The 17,958-nt window shown below is 44.1% G+C and overlaps 1 long non-coding RNA gene across 1 annotated transcript; it reads right to left on the bottom strand.

The window, feature by feature from the left end:
* Positions 1 to 1,968: 1,968 nt before the first annotated feature.
* LOC139653595 (uncharacterized) lies at positions 1,969 to 3,899 on the bottom strand. Its single transcript, XR_011695998.1, has 3 exons — positions 3,824 to 3,899; positions 3,078 to 3,146; positions 1,969 to 2,183 (listed from the first exon to the last, which is right to left on the bottom strand). It is a non-coding gene; the product is annotated as an uncharacterized lncRNA (long non-coding RNA).
* Between the last annotated feature and the right edge of the window lie 14,059 nt (positions 3,900 to 17,958).

Here is a 17,958-nt window from a genome sequence, read left to right as displayed (position 1 = left end):
AGCAGCAGCCTATAAAAGGCAGTAGGTAGAGTGAATGACAAATGTGTCCCAAGCCACTTCTACGCCTTGACAATATCATCGTGGAAAAATTAGGCCTTGGTTTACTCACAGTGATAGTGCGGGACTTGGGAGCTCTTCTGCTGGTGGTGAGCCTCCGTGTGGTGAAGCCTGGCGTGTAGCAGAGGTGTGAAGCAGCGCCGACACAGCTATGGTACAACTGACGGTGGTTCTTACTGCTCCTCCTCCTCCTCCTCCTCCTCCTCCTCAGGACACTGTTGAGAGGAGTCCTGGCCACACTGAAAACAACACACAGATCAAGATCATGACCAGCGTTCCCTCTGTATTTTTCTGGAAGTAGTAATAGGTACTGGATTTTGGTTCCTCGTCTGTCATCACCTTGGTTCTAGTGAGTTTCACTGAGCTGCTCTCAAGTGGATGCTTGACTATTGTTAAAAGCATTGATCAATACTTGTGGCATATGTATATTATCATTTCCCCACGTTCTCTAGCAGTAGTGACCCTTCTGTTTCTATGGTGCTGACCCACCACTGTGTTGAGAACAACCAGCCATACATAGCGAGTGGAAAAGGTTTACTTTCAGTCCATCTCTCAGACCAACAGCAAGCAGAGAGAGAGTTCCAGGCAGTGCCAGGGCTTTATATAACATCAAGGAGGCCACTGATTGGTTGCTGTTGATTGACACCTCCTTCCTTTGCACTGGTCACCAAACCAGGAACCTGAGAGAACAAGTAAAGGAGAGGAGAAAAAAGGCAAACCTCCAAAAGAACACAGAAAATACAGGGAACATAACAGATATGTTTGGACTAAATGTTACCACCTGTGTAGATGGTCACTCTTAAGCATTATATTATGTGTAGTCACTTCACTAGTCTCACTTCACTAATGTCAGGTGCTGTCTGTCCCTGTCAGTGAGCTTCGACCTGCCCCTGTTCCTCTTAGCCAGTGCAGTTTGTCTGTGTTTTGCATGATATTCAAGACTGTTACCCTTGCCAAAATAATTATTTTTTCACTTTTTCTGACCAATGCTGTTAGGATGGCAAAGGGGGAACCGGAAGAAAAAACTTCTGGGAGCAGCATTACAGACACCAGGGGCCGTATCCACAAAGCTTCCTAGTACTAAGAGTTGGTCCTAGTGGTGAAATTCTAAGAAAACTTTGAGAGTGATGACATTTTCTAAGAATTTCCCCTTAAAAGTAAGACTAAATCCTATTAAAGATAGAAGCTATTCACAAAGCATCTTAGCCCTTAAGAGAGCTCCTAAGGTGGAAAACTGTTAAGAGTAGAGAGGAGGACTTTTAGGAGCTTAGGAGTTTCTTAAGGAGAGGAGGAAATGGCTGAAAGACGCAGAAAAGACGCATTAATGCTATTATTATTATTATGAAAGTTATCACAATGTTAAGATATTTAGCAATAGGCAAACAGTGCAGCAGTGACAACACAACCACATAGTAGAATAATCACACAAACAATCACAGCTCCTTCAGACTCATATTGTGATGCAACCTATTTAATTCCCACTGGCCGGTCGCACTGTGCCCCAACAAAACAGCAGCTATGGATACAGTGAGTTTTCTCTGTATTGTCTGGTCACTGATGGGGACACATGTCCGCATCATCTGCAATATGTTCAAAAATCCTATTCATATAGGCTTGCCAATATAGTCTATAAATTATACTAATACTACTGAGTCTTGAGCCATTTTCACCAAATCTTAACATCAAATTAGTAAAGTATAATAACATTACTGCAATCGCCCAAATACAAAATGTAAACTGTTTTACACTTTGGTGCAAATACAATTTAAGATATACTATTTGTTGACTTGTCAATTGCTACTGTTTAGGTCTGTCTAAAGCCCATATCACAATGGGTTTATTTGTGTTTGATAATGCAGTCTGTTCACTAACAAAGACCACGCCACTATGAGATGTATTTAGATGGTTTATTGAGGGAAAGAGGGGTCGAGAATGGAGGGATGAAATAAGGGTCGAGGGTGGAGGGATGAATCAGGGGTCGAGATGAAGGGATGAATCGAGGCGGTCGGATGAGTTGGGGTCGATGGATAGCTCGAGGAACCAGGGAATTGAGACTCAGGGTGGGGGCACTGTCTCGCTGACGGGGAGTCTTCTCGGCTCCATCATTTCCCCCTGTGGTTCCTGTACTGAGAGAGAAGAGCAAGGGGTTGGGAGGGAGGGATGAGAGAACCGAGACATACGAGAGAGAGAAAAGGTCATGGTTAGGCGTGTTTAAATAGGGTGGAGCAGGAAATGTAATGTGTACTTGAGGCGTAGTCTTGTTCCTGAACTTTAGTTATAATAATAACTTCATTTGTCGTGACAGAGACATCTAGAACATTGTCAACCTTGCATTCAAAGTGACATTATCAACCGAATGACACTTAATGACAACAGTCACAAACATTCAAGTTGAACAAGTTTAATTCATGTCAGTTGTCATTACATAGACAGTGACAGGACAGTGTCATGTCAGCCTTATTCACCCCCATCAAACTTTTCAACTCCTCCCTCAGAGTGTCAGACACTCTGAGTCAGTAGACTAGCTCTTGAACCTATTTCACCCTGTCAGCAGTTATAACCCATAACTTATAACTTATATCTAACTGTGCAATACCAATTTTTTTGTGCAATAATTCAACTGCAATAATTCAACTGTGCAATACTTATTAATTATTTAATTATTTACACTGGTGTATGTATATATTGGGAGTATGATGCATATTGTACAGAATTCTTATTTCTCTTATTTCTATATTATTATTATTATTTTTATTCTCATTGTTATATATTGTAGTATAATGCACATATTTTACATATTTCTTACTTTCGTATTTCTATTTTTCTTATAATTTCTCTACGCTTGTATATATTCACTTCTACAATGTGAGCAGCTGCAATGTAACCCAATTTCCCCTCGGGGATCAATAAAGTATTTCTGATTCTGATTTCTGATTCTGATTCAAATAAAGTGTTACCAAACATTTTTTTCCCTTCATGGGTGATTGTAGAAATGCAAGGGACATTTTATGAATTATCACCTCAGTCTTCTTCAGGAGTGCTTTGAAAGGGGCGGGCACAGGCACAAGCAGTCACCCATTCAGGGACACCTGGGGAATAAGAGAGAGAAGAAGAGGACAGGAGAACAGGGGGGAGCACAAAACAAATATCATAAGATAAAGTTAGGAATCACATGAAAAAGAAGTGATTAAAAAGTGGTTGAAAATAAACAAATACTCAAAATAATGCCTTGAGTTTTTTGGGTTTTTTTTTTTTTTTTTGTTTTAAAATGGGAGGTATAACCCCCTGTTGGGTCCCAGGATGATAACGTTTAGTTCCACTCAAAAAATCTTCTGCTGCTCTACCCAAAATCTTAATAAAAAATGGATAGAAATATTGTAATCAGAGTTATCAGAGGAAGAGTTATCAGTGAGTAATGCAATATACCCATCTTATCTTTACCTCTATCCTCTTCTGCTCTGTTCCATCTTAACAAATGAACAACCAAAAATGTTGACAGTTTATGAATACTAATGAATATGGATAAAGTGCAACAAAAAACATCATAGAAATTTAGGGTAGAAATGTATTCAGGCTGTAAATGATTAGATGGAGTTAGCAGCAGGTGAGTTTTTTTAACTATCATATAAGACTTGCAACTTCACAACTATAATGAATGATAACTATGATAACTTTATCGACCCGAGAACCAAATGGTAATTCTCTGAATCTTCACAAAGTAAAAAGAAAACTGTGGAGGTTATTGTGAAAGTATATAATGACTCACTTGGTTTGTTGCTTGTCGAAGTTGAAAAGGTTTCGTCCTCGTTCGTGTTCATCATCCCCATCTTCAGTGTTGCCCCTGAAATGTCGGTCAAGATGATTGATGAATGATGATGATGCACTTTCTTTTACTTTCTGGCAGAGCATTTTCTACATCGTAATCCATGGTGTACAAAAGTATGAACACCAGTAATTACCGATCCTGTTCTTGAGTGAGTTATTGTGACAGCATTACAGACACCAGGGGCCGTATCCACAAAGCTTCCTAGTACTAAGAGTTGGTCCTAGTGGTGAAATTCTAAAAAAACTTTGAGAGTGATGACATTTTCTAAGAATTTCCCCTTAAAAGTAAGACTAAATCCTATTAAAGATAGAAGCTATTCACAAAGCATCTTATCCCTTCAGAGAGCTCCTAAGGTGGAAAACTGTTAAGAGTAAAGAGGAGGACTTTTAGGAGCTTAGGAGTTTCTTAAGGAGAGGAGGAAATGGCTGAAAGACGCAGAAAAGACACATTAATGCTATTATTATTATTATTATGAAAGTTATCACAATGTTAAGATATTTAGCAATAGGCAAACAGTGCAGCAGTGACAACACAACCACATAGTAGAATAATCACACAAACAATCACAGCTCCTTCAGACTCATATTGTGATGCAACCTATTTAATTCCCACTGGCCGGTCGCACTGTGCCCCAACAAAACAGCAGCTATGGATACAGTGAGTTTTCTCTGTATTGTCTGGTCACTGATGGGACACATGTCCGCATCATCTGCAATATGTTCAAAAATCCTATTCATATAGGCTTGCCAATATAGTCTATAAATTATACTAATACTACTGAGTCTTGAGCCATTTTCACCAAATCTTAACATCAAATTAGTAAAGTATAATAACATTACTGCATTCGCCCAAATACAAAATGTAAACTGTTTTACACTTTGGTGCAAATACAATTTAAGATATACTATTTGTTGACTTGTCAATTGCTACTGTTTAGGTCTGTCTAAAGCCCATATCACAATGGGTTTATTTGTGTTTGATAATGAAGTCTGTTCACTAACAAAGACCACGCCACTATGAGATGTATTTAGATGGTTTATTGAGGGAAAGAGGGGTCGAGAATGGAGGGATGAAATAAGGGTGGAGGGTGGAGGGATGAATCAGGGGTCGAGATGAAGGGATGAATCGGGGGTTGAGATGAGTTGGGGTCGATGGATAGCTCGAGGAACCAGGGAATTGAGACTCAGGGTGGGGGCACTGTCTCGCTGACGGGGAGTCTTCTCGGCTCCATCATTTCCCCCTGTGGTTCCTGTACTGAGAGAGGAGAGCAAGGGGTTGGGAGGGAGGGATGAGAGAACCGAGACGTACGAGAGAGAGAAAAGGTCATGGTTAGGCGTGTTTAAATAGGGTGGAGCAGGAAATGTAATGTGTGCTTGAGGCGTGGTCTTGTTCCTGAACTTTAGTTATAATAATAACTTCATTTGTTGTGACAGAGACATTTAGAACAGTGTCAACCTTGCATTCAAAGTGACATTATCAACCGAATGACACTTAATGACAACAGTTATAAACATTCAAGTTGAACAAGTTTAATTGATGTCAGTTGTCATTACATAGTTATGACAGTGTCATGTCAGCCTTATTCACCCCCCTTCAAATAAAGTGTTACCAAACATTTTTTTCCCTTCATGGTTGATTGTAGAAATGTAAGGGACATTTTATGGATTATCACCTCAGTCTTCTTCAGGAGTGCTTTGAAAGGGGCGGGCACAGGCACAAGCAGTCACCCATTCAGGGACACCTGGGGAATAAGAGAGAGAAGAAGAGGACAGAAGAACAGGGGGGAGCACAAAACAAATATCATAAGATAAAGTTAGGAATCACATGAAAAAGAAGTGATTAAAAAGTGGTTGAAAATAAACAAATACTCAAAATAATGTCTTGAGTTTTTTTTTTTTTTTTTAAAACAGGAGGTATAACCCCCTTGGGTCCCAGGATGATAACGTTTAGTTCCACTCAAAAAAGCTTCTGCTGCTCTACCCAAAATCTTAATAAAAAATGGATAGAAATATTGTAATCAGAGTTATCAGAGGAAGAGTTATCAGTGAGTAATGCAATATACTCCTCTTATCTTTACCTCTATCCTCTTCTGCTCTGTTCCATCTTAACAAATGAACAACCAAAAATGTTGACAGTTTATGAATACTAATGAATATGGATAAAGTGCAACAAAAAACATCATAGAAATTTAGGGTAGAAATGTATTCAGGCTGTAAATGATTAGATGGAGTTAGCAGCAGGTGAGTTTTTTTAACTATCATATAAGACTTGCAACTTCACAACTATAATGAATGATAACTATGATAACTTTATCGACCCGAGAACCAAATGGTAATTCTCTGAATCTTCACAAAGTAAAAAGAAAACTGTGGAGGTTATTGTGAAAGTATATAATGACTCACTTGGTTTGTCGCTTGTCGAAGTTGAAAGGGTTTCGTCCTCGTTCGTGTTCATCATCCCCATCTTCAGTGTTGCCCCTGAAATGTCGGTCAAGATGATTGATGAATGACGATGATGATGCACTTTCTTTTACTTTCTGGCAGAGCATTTTCTACATCGTAATCCATGGTGTACAAAAGTATGAACACCAGTAATTACCGATCCTGTTCTTGAGTGAGTTATTGTGACAGCATTACAGACACCAGGGGCCGTATCCACAAAGCCTCCTAGTACTAAGAGTTGGTCCTAGTGGTGAAATTCTAAGAAAACTTTGAGAGTGATGACATTTTCTAAGAATTTCTCCTTAAAAGTAAGACTAAATCCTATTAAAGATAGAAGCTATTCACAAAGCATCGTAGCCCTTAAGAGAGCTCCTAAGGTGGAAAACTGTTAAGAGTAGAGAGGAGGACTTTTAAGAGCTTAGGAGTTTCTTAAGGAGAGGAGGAAATGGCTGAAAGATGCAGAAAAGACGCATTAATGCTATTATTATTATTATGAAAGTTATCACAATGTTAAGATATTTAGCAATAGGCAAACAGTGCAGCAGTGACAACACAACCACATAGTAGAATAATCACACAAACAATCACAGCTCCTTCAGACTCATATTGTGATGCAACCTATTTAATTCCCACTGGCCGGTCGCACTGTGCCCCAACAAAACAGCAGCTATGGATACAGTGAGTTTTCTCTGTATTGTCTGGTCACTGATGGGGACACATGTCTGCATCATCTGCAATATGTTCAAAAATCCTATTCATATAGGCTTGCCAATATAGTCTATAAATTATACTAATACTACTGAGTCTTGAGCCATTTTCACCAAATCTTAACATCAAATTAGTAAAGTATAATAACATTACTGCATTCGCCCAAATACAAAATGTAAACTGTTTTACACTTTGGTGCAAATACAATTTAAGATATACTATTTGTTGACTTGTCAATTGCTACTGTTTAGGTCTGTCTAAAGCCCATATCACAATGGGTTTATTTGTGTTTGATAATGAAGTCTGTTCACTAACAAAGACCACGCCACTATGAGATGTATTTAGATGGTTTATTGAGGGAAAGAGGGGTCGAGAATGGAGGGATGAAATAAGGGTGGAGGGTGGAGGGATGAATCAGGGGTCGAGATGAGTTGGGGTCGATGGATAGCTCGAGGAACCAGGGAATTGAGACTCGGGGTGGGGGCACTGTCTCGCTGATGGGGAGTCTTCTCGGCTCCATCATTTCCCCCTGTGGTTCCTGTACTGAGAGAGAAGAGCAAGGGGTTGGGAGGGAGGGATGAGAGAACCGAGACGTACGAGAGAGAGAAAAGGTCATGGTTAGGCGTGTTTAAATAGGGTGGAGCAGGAAATGTAATGTGTACTTGAGGCGTAGTCTTGTTCCTGAACTTTAGTTATAATAATAACTTCATTTGTTGTGACAGAGACATTTAGAACAGTGTCAACCTTGCATTCAAAGTGACATTATCAACCGAATGACACTTAATGACAACAGTCATAAACATTCAAGTTGAACAAGTTTAATTCATGTCAGTTGTCATTACATAGACAGTGACAGGACAGTGTCATGTCAGCCTTATTCACCCCCATCAAACTTTTCAACTCCTCCCTCAGAGTGTCAGACACTCTGAGTCAGTAGACTAGCTCTTGAACCTATTTCACCCTGTCAGCAGTTATAACCCATAACTTATAACTAACTGTGCAATACCAATTTTTTTGTACAATAATTCAACTGCAATAATTCAACTGTGCAATACTTATTAATTATTTAATTATTTACACTGGTGTATGTATATATTGGGAGTATGATGCATATTGTACAGAATTCTTATTTCTCTTATTTCTATATTATTATTATTATTTTTATTCTCATTGTTATATATTGTAGTATAATGCACATATTTTACATATTTCTTACTTTCGTATTTCTATTTTTCTTATAATTTCTTATAATTTCTCTACGCTTGTATATATTCACTTCTACAATGTGAGCAGCTGCAATGTAACCCAATTTCCCCTCGGGGATCAATAAAGTATTTCTGTAGGGGAGATAATAGTAATAGGCTCAGACTGGGCGCTAGTTAGGTGTTTGTCACTAGGTTCACCCCGGGGTGTCGGCCAGAACACCACTTAAGGCCATTTCCAGAGTATGGATAAATAAAGGGCAGAGAGGTAGATATGTGGGTGACTTCCTTTCTTTACTTCTCTTTTGCAGCAACACATACAAGTATTCCAGTGCTCATGCAATAACAACTGGATGTTATGGTTGTGGTTTCTCTTTCATTCACGCACAGATCGCTTGTAATGAAGTTATTGCACTGCACAACCGTCGCCCATCACTTGATTGAAGCACCTGACCTTTTTTACTGTGTGACGTCAGTTACAAATAACACCATCACGTAGGTTGGCTCACCCTATAAAATTATCAGCACTGAATAAACCGATACCTAACAGCACATCAGACATAGAAACCCCATATGGGCAACAGTACTCAATACTCTAACTTGTAACTTTGGGGCCTTTTCTACAGCCGCCCCCAAATGTATATAATACATTTGCTCATCAATAAAGGCAGCAAAGTTCTAAGGTTGGGATGAGGTTGCAGGAGTAGAATTGTCCCCATCTTCTCCAGAAGGAAGTGCAGGGAGGACAACCAGCCTGGCAACTGGCCGGGTGTAGACCCTCTCCTTTACCTTCACGTCAGCAGACCTGATATGCCCGTCAGGGCTGGGATGAGTCTTGACCACTCTCCCAATAGGCCAGAGGGCTCTGGGAAGATGTGGATCAGCGATCATCACCACACAGTCTTGTACAATGTCAGCTGGTGTAGCCTGCCACTTCTGGCGAGCTTGAAGACTCGGCATGTAGAGCCGGATGAAACGGGCCCAGAAGTGGTCAGCCAAAACTTGGGAGTGCTTCCAACGGCGGCGACTGATGAGCTCGCTCTCAGGGTAGACTACCTGAGGTAGCGAACCATCGGGCCGCCCCATCAGAAGAACATTGGGAGTCACTGGATCTGGGTCGCTGGCATCTGAAGAGACATAACCCAAGGGCTTACTGTTGAGGATCCCTTCCACTTCAGTAAGCACAGTGTGAAGCACTTCTTCAGAGACGGGTTGAGCACCCACTGTGGCATAGAGTGCACTCTTAACCGAGCGTATCTCCCTCTCCCACACCCCTCCGAAGTGGGGGGCTGCTGGGGGGTTAAAACGGAAGGTGATCTTCTGTGGTGCAAGGAGCTGTTGTAGTTCGGGAGAGATGCCCATGAAGGTCTCACGGAGTTCTCTCTCACCTCCCTTGAAATTAGTCCCCTGGTCGGAGAACAGCTCTGCAGGCGTTCCTCTGCGGGCGACAAACCGACGAAGGGCCATCAGGAAGGCGTCCGTATCAATGGTTGTAAGGAGGTCCAAGTGCACCGCCCTGGTAGTGAGGCACTTGAAGATGATTCCCCATCTCTTCTCCAGGCGCCGCCCCACCTTGACCTCGAATGGCCCGAAGCAGTCCATCCCCGTGGAATAGAAAGCAGGCTTGAATAGGCGCAGACGGGCTGCTGGCAGGTCTGCCATCTTCGGTACTGCGGGCCTGGCCTTCCATCGCCGACAGTCAGCGCAGCTGTACTGGTGGCGCCGAACAGCTTCACGCCCTCGCAGGATCCAGAAGGAGCGTCGAAGCTCAGCAAACACCCGCTCTGGGCCTGGGTGGCGGAGACGGCTGTCAAAGTCTCGGATCAGAAGCCTAGTCACTTGATGGCCTGGGTCTAAGATGACTGGATGAAGAGCTGTCAATTCTAGGTCTTCTGCTCGACGTAGTCGTCCTCCAACACAGATGAGCTCTCCACTCTCATCCAGCTCTGGAGACAGAGTGAGAAGTCGACTGCTTCTAGGGACTGGCTTACCAGCTTTCAGTAGGCTGTACTCCTGCTGGAAACTATCCATCTGAGCCCTCTGGAGGATCAACCGCTCAGCTTGGCGGTAGTCTTCCGCAGTAGGGTGGTCAGTAGAGTTGGCCGCCCCATGCAACTCCTGTGATGTCACTTCCAGCAGCTCCCTCCAAGTGTTGTACTGGCTCAGGTCTGAAGTAGGCTGGCTCGACGCAGCTGTGGTGACCCCACAGAAGGTAGACTTGCGCAACTCTGAGGCGTCTTCGGCTTGATCCACAGTGGGGTCCTCTGGCCATGAGTCTGGACCTAGCAGGAGAAAGGAGGGTCCCTGGCTCCATCTATTGGTCTCGACAAGCTCCCTCAGCTTTTTCCCACGTGTCACGTCATCAGCGGGGTTCCTCGCTGAATCAACATACCTCCAGGCATGCCTGTCAGTCAGTTCCTGTATCTCGGCCACGCGGGTGCCGACGAAGACCTTGAATCGGCAGGATTCAGACGTCAGCCATGTCAGCACCGTTGTGGAATCAGACCACAGGATCGTCTGATCAATGTTGATGGTAAGTTCCCTCTCCAGCACCTGTGAGAGCTGTGCACCAGTGAGCGCGGCACAGAGCTCCAACCGGGGCATGGAGTGAAATCGCTTGGGAGCGACTCTGGAGCGGGCCATCAGGAATGACAGATACACTCCACCATGTCTGTCAGTGGTCCGGAGGTACGCTACCGAGCCGTAAGCTTCTTCGGAGGCATCGCAAAATATGTGCACCTCTCTGTGAAGACCAGAGATGTCCACCTCCTTCGACAAGTATGGCCGGGGCAGGGTGACCTGAGGCAGGACCTGTAATTCTTCCTCCCAGGCTTTCCACTGCTGCAGTAGCTCCTGAGGTAGCAGTGGGTCATCCCATCCCCTGTGCTTGTCCCAAAGGTGCCTGACAAGTATCTTAGCCCTGGTGGTGTAGGGTAGGATGAACCCCAAGGGGTCATACTGACTCGCCAACACTTTGTATATGTTGCGCATCGTGGGAACACCGTAGTCCACATGGCGATGTTTGTAGCCTAGGACGTCCGTGTGGAAGAGCCAGCTTAGCCCTAGAGTGGATTCTGGGGCATCTGTCTTGTTCTGAGCCAGCCATAGCTCAACACTAGCCGAGCGGCCCTCTTCTGGTAGGTGACTTACAACATCTGGTTCATTGCTAGCCCACTGACGCAGCTCAAAGCCTGCAGATGCTAGGAGGGCTCGTAATTTGTCGATAAGGTGTCTCGCCTCAGCGATGGTGGGGACACTCTGGAGGCAATTATCCACATAAAAACACTTCTCAACTGAGATCCTCACCTCCTCATCTGGCTGGCTGTTATCGGTGACGTGGTGCTGTAAGGCAAACGTGGCACAGCAGGGGCTACACGTCGTCCCAAACGGTAACACCTGCCACTCATACACCGCCGGAAGCTCTCCTTTACTGACATCCCGCCAAACGAATCTGAGCAGGGCCCGATCTTCTGGGAGGAGGCGAACCTGGTGGAACATGCCTCTGATGTCTCCACTGACTGCCACTGCATGCTCTCGGAAGCGTAGCAGGACTCCCAGAAGTGATGCTCCTAAGGTTGGCCCAGGCAGCAGGTAGTCGTTCAAGTTCTGCCCTCGATACTGGTAAGAGCAGTTAAATACCAGCCTGTTCTTGCCATTATGGCTCACCATATGGTGAGGGATATACCATGCCTCACGACCTTCCTCGACTGGTACTTCAGGGCCACATTTGATGACAGAGCCTGCCTTGATCAGTTTCTCCATCTCCACTCTGTAGGCTTCAGCCTGTGCAGGGTCTCTGGCCAGTCGCCTTTCTACACTTCGTAAACTGGGCATGACGGCTTCTTTAGTGGCCTGAAGTAGCGGCATGTCCCTCCGGCGGAGCAGCGGGGTGGCGTAACGTAGTATGACGTCGACCTCTACTCTGATAGTTTTGGTTTCGAGGATGCTGATGGCCTCTTGGTCCTGCCTTGACCGAGTAACTAGTTTCTCACTCCGGAATGGAACAGTATCGACCTGCCATAGTTTCTCAACGTGTTTCATCAGCTCGCTCACCTGGGGCGCTACTGTTGTCAATAGGCACTGCTGTGGTCGGGCGAGATGACAGACTACACTAGCTGGGCCCTGCAATGTCCATCCCAGCCTTGTGCGAATGGCCGCAGGCCCTCCTGGAGGTCCCAACCTGATGGGTTCAATGGGAGTGATGAGATGGGGGTGGTCACTCCCAATGAGGAGCAAGGGCTTAACGTTTGTGAGGGTCCGTATGGGAAGGCCAACAAGGTGCTTGTAAGTCTTCCGGAGTTGCTCCATGGGGTAGGTATGGCCCGCTAGTCCAATGCGAGCAGTGGTGAAAGCACCGGTGATCTTGAACTTGGTCTTTGGCCTTGCAGGAGAAGAAATGGAGAACGACACTGATGCACCGCGGAGGGTCTGCACATCCTGTCTAATCGTGCGTAGTGGTAGGTCCTCTGGGGTCCCTTGCACATCTAACTTCTCTACTGCATCCGGCAACAGCATAGTTCTCTCTGAACCGTCGTCCAGTATGGCGTAGGTGTTGAGTGTTCGGTCACCATGGTGAATGCGGACTTTGACAACCTTCAGAAGGACTCGGCTGCCTTCTGTGGGTCGGTCTAGATACAGCACCTCTGTCGTTGCCCTTGTGCCACGGCTCTCCACCGCTGGTGCTGTTGCTGACTCCTTAGGTGGCTTCACGTTAACCTCATGCAGCACCTGAAGGTGCTTCCCTTGGCAGAGGCTGCATGTCTTTCTTAAGTTGCACTGGGCCGCCTGGTGTGGCCGTGCACAGCGCCAACACCTCTTGTTACTCTTTATCCATTCTGTTAGCTGATCCTTGGTTAGCCTAGATACCGCTATACACTGACTGAGGTAGTGCTCCTCATTGTTGCAGAACGGACAGTATGGCTTGCTCTTGTTCCCTTTGAAGGAGCTACCTGGCACTGGAACCTCGGGTTTCTTAACTGCGTCCTCCACACCGTGGAGGACAGTGATGGATCGCTTACCCTGCCGTCCCTCAGGTCTGGACACCGGCTTCTCCCTAGCCCCTCTCACGGCTAACTGTCCTTCAGAGTCCTGGCACCAGGACTCGTATTTCAGCCACTCTGAGAGATCAGTCAAGGTGTGGGTTCTTGTGCCCTGATGGAACATGCAGCGGCGAAACTCTGCTCTCTGCTCAGGTGGCAGCTTACTTAGCAGACGAGCGACATGTGAGCCACACTGTAATTCCACTCCTCCCTCGGGGCCTAGTGTTCTCAGCATTCCCACTAGTGACTGTATCTGGAGTGCAAACTTCTCGAATGCAGCAAGGTCTCCACGCCGGACGTCCGGTGAGTCCATCACAGCAGCAATACGCCTCAGTGCGATCTGATGTGGTTGGCCGAACTTGTCATTCAGGGCGACCATCGTGTCGGAGAAGGGCATTGGAGAATTGAGGTAAGCGTCTGCTATTAACTTGGCCTCTTCTAGGTGCAGGTGATCAACCAACACTTGGTATTTAAACAGCTCGGTTGCATCATGTGGTAAGAGGTTCTCCAGTGAGATCTTGAGCCGCGCAAACTCACTTGGGTCCCTCCTTGAGAATCTGGGGATTGTTGGGCGTGGCCCATGGTAACTTGGCTCTGTGGCGGTGAAAGTCCTGCCCTGAGGCAGTCTGGAGGGCAATGGCTGTGTCCATGACCTGCCTGGATGGTGCTGTGGGGGCGCTGGGTTGCAGCCAGGCTCACTCCTGTGATCACCATAAGCTGTAGGATACTTGGGCTCAGCTGGAGGACAACTGTGTGGCCAGAGCGGGGGCTGAACAGGCTTAAACAAGGGAAGAGAATAATGGACAGTGTCCATCCCATGGCCTCGTAGCAAAAGGGGCATCGCGTGATGGGTGTTGTGGCTGGCCCACAAACAGCTTAGTAATTGGGGGTGGCACTGCCTCTTCCTTAACGCATGGCAGCTCTTCTACTCTCCTATTAAGGTGATGTAGCGTTGGTGGGTCACTAGGCAGCAACACTTCCTCTGGTGGGCCAGGCCATGGTGGTGGTGCAGGCCAGTCATCGTCTTCCTCACCATCAGGTTCACTTCCAATCGGTGGCTGTGGCGGCATCACCATTAGCTCTGGCTTGCGAGTGTGAAGAGAAGATGGGTTCTGTAGGTTATGGACAGCATCCACTAACTGTCTCATTTCTGCTCGCAGTGCTCTAAGCTCAACTAGATCTGATGACATGTGCCGCTGTGTCTGCTGAAGGAGGTGCCTCTCATGACGAATGTCCTCTAACTCTGCACTACAATCCTCATGTGGATGTCGGGGGTGCAGCGCTGGAGGTAGGGGAGTAGAGTAATCTTGTAACCGTTCCCTAAGCTCTCTCTCTGGAAACAGCGGGGGGGCTAGCTGATTCTCCTGGATGTGCTGTTGGCTCTCGGCTCCATAGCACAAGTCCATCTCTTGAAGAATAGCATCCCGCCTCTGCAGGCGACTTGGTGGGGGAGAGTCATAAGGGGAGGTGAGGGAGGTCATCCTGGCCTTACCCTCCGGGTGAGTAGTCTCTACTTCCTCTCCGTATCTCTGACTGATGTAGCCTAGATGATCCACATCATAATCTGCATAGCGTGCAGGGGGACGAATGTGTCATCTGGGGCGTGCACCACGAGCCTCATACTCTGGAAATGGTTCCATCTCTGACGTAAACCCAGTGATATCCGGCTCGAAGGACCATCAAATGTAGGGGAGATAATAGTAATAGGCTCAGACTGGGCGCTAGTTAGGTGTTTGTCACTAGGTTCACCCCGGGGTGTCGGCCAGAACACCACTTAAGGCCATGGTTTCCAGAGTATGGATAAATAAAGGGCAGAGAGGTAGATATGTGGGTGACTTCCTTTCTTTACTTCTCTTTTGCAGCAACACATACAAGTATTCCAGTGCTCATGCAATAACAACTGGATGTTATGGTTGTGGTTTCTCTTTCATTCACGCACAGATCGCTTGTAATGAAGTTATTGCACTGCACAACCGTCGCCCATCACTTGATTGAAGCACCTGACCTTTTTTACTGTGTGACGTCAGTTACAAATAACACCATCACGTAGGTTGGCTCACCCTATAAAATTATCAGCACTGAATAAACCGATACCTAACAGCACATCAGACATAGAAACCCCATATGGGTAACAGTACTTAATACTCTAACTTGTAACTTTGGGGCCTTTTCTACAATTTCTGATTCTGATTTCTGATTCTGATTCAAATAAAGTGTTACCAAACATTTTTTTCCCCTTCATGGGTGATTGTAGAAATGCAAGTGACATTTTATGAATTATCACCTCAGTCTTCTTCAGGAGTGCTTTGAAAGGGGCGGGCACAGGCACAAGCAGTCACCCATTCAGGGACACCTGGGGAATAAGAGAGAGAAGAAGAGGACAGGAGAACAGGGGGGAGCACAAAACAGATATCATAAGATAAAGTTAGGAATCACATGAAAAAGAAGTGATTAAAAAGTGGTTGAAAATAAACAAATACTCAAAATAATGTCTTGAGTTTTTGTTTTGTTTTTTATAAACGGGAGGTATAACCCCCTGTTGGGTCCCAGGATGATAAAGTTTAGTTCCACTCAAAAAATCTTCTGCTGCTCTACCCAAAATCTTAATAAAAAATGGATAGAAATATTGTAATCAGAGTTATCAGAGGAAGAGTTATCAGTGAGTAATGCAATATACTCATCTTATCTTTACCTCTATCCTCTTCTGCTCTGTTCCATCTTAACAAATGAACAACCAAAAATGTTGACAGTTTATGAATACTAATGAATATGGATAAAGTGCAACAAAAAACATCATAGAAATTTAGGGTAGAAATGTATTCAGGCTGTAAATGATTAGATGGAGTTAGCAGCAGGTGAGTTTTTTTAACTATCATATAAGACTTGCAACTTCACAACTATAATGAATGATAACTATGATAACTTTATCGACCCGAGAACCAAATGGTAATTCTCGGAATCTTCACAAAGTAAAAAGAAAACTGTGGAGGTTATTGTGAAAGTATATAATGACTCACTTGGTTTGTTGCTTGTCGAAGTTGAAAAGGTTTCGTCCTCGTTCGTGTTCATCATCCCCATCTTCAGTGTTGCCCCTGAAATGTCGGTCAAGATGATTGATGAATGATGATGATGCACTTTCTTTTACTTTCTGGCAGAGCATTTTCTACATCGTAATCCATGGTGTACAAAAGTATGAACACCAGTAATTACCGATCCTGTTCTTGAGCGAGTTATTGTAATGAATTCCATAATTTAACAGTTCTGAAAATAAAAGTCCGTCTTCCCATTTCAGTTTTTATTTTTGGTAGTACATAATGATTTTTATCTCTTATTCTTATGTTAACTTGATGTTTATCACATACTAATAACAGTTTGTCCTTAATACTAACTGGCTTTTTAAACTTTTGAAATTAGTGCCATAGAATGTTGTCTCACATGCTCTACTAATGTGGGCCATCCCATTATAATATGTAGTTCACTCACTCCTTTTTCAAACCCACACCTTAAGACCATTCTTGCAGCCTTGTTTAGAGTGATCTGCAGTCTCCTCATATCTCTCTGAGCTGCATTGCCCCACACTGCACAGCAATAATTAATGTGACTGTAGATTAGACTATGAGATATTACCTTAAGAATGTCTTTAGATAAAAACTTTGCAATTTGTCCAACCATTCCTGCCATTTTCATCACTCTTTTAGAAAGATCTGTAATATGAGCCGTCCATGAGAGATTGTTTTGTATTTTAACTCCCAATAATTTGACTTCTGTAACCTCTTTAATCTGAACACTGCCATATGTTAAATACCATGGCTTCAGTTACTTCCTCTTTCTTGTAGTACATATAATCATATTTTTCGTTTTATTTACATTTAATGCCAATTTATTGTTTTCCACCCATTTGATGACACATTTAAAATCATTCGATAAATATTCATGCAACTGAGTTTGTGAATCTGCTACTGCAGTGATGGTTGTATCATCTGCAAAACATATGTGCATGTGAGTTGGCCAACACTAAGGGAAGATCATTTGTGTATATAATAAATAACAATGGTCCGAGGCAACTCCCTTGTGGGATGCCACAGGTAATCATACGTGGAGAAGAAAAGGAGCCATTAACATAGATTGCTTTCTACCGTTTAAATAGGATTTCATCCAATTAATAGCATTCTTACTGAAGCCATAATGAATTAATTTTTTAAGTAGAATTGTGTGATCTATCAAATCGAACGCTGCAGTGAAATCAAGAAGAAGTAGGGACACAAGTTTACCTTGATCAAGGGCACTTAGCCACTCATCCGTCATATGTAACAAAGCGGTTTCAGTAGAATGATTTTTACGATATGCATGTTGAGCATGGGTTAGAAGGTTATATTTCCAAATGTGATCACTTACTACTCTTTCTAAAATTTTGCTTAAGGAGGAGAGTAAGCTAATTGGGTCACTGTTGGGTGCAGTAAAAGCTATTTTAGCATCCTTAGGAATGGGGCAGATTTTTGCATGTTTCCATTCTGTGGGAAACTTTCCTTGTTGCAAAGAAAGATCAAATAGATACTTTACAGGTCTAGCAATATATGGTGCTGCAGATTTCAACAATTTGTTGTCAACAAGATTGTACCCTGGGGATTTATTATCAGGAAGTGAAATCAAGATTTTCTCAGTGTCATCTAATGATATATCTGCTA

This window comes from Centroberyx affinis, unplaced genomic scaffold (genome assembly GCF_046629955.1).
Source record: "Centroberyx affinis isolate AG114_WGS23_722 - 3 ecotype Tasmania unplaced genomic scaffold, CSIRO-AGI_Caff_v1 ptg001932l_1, whole genome shotgun sequence".
Lineage (NCBI taxonomy): Eukaryota > Metazoa > Chordata > Actinopteri > Beryciformes > Berycidae > Centroberyx > Centroberyx affinis.
The sequence above is the reverse complement of the archived record's forward strand: the minus strand, read 5'-3'. Positions and strand labels throughout refer to the sequence as shown.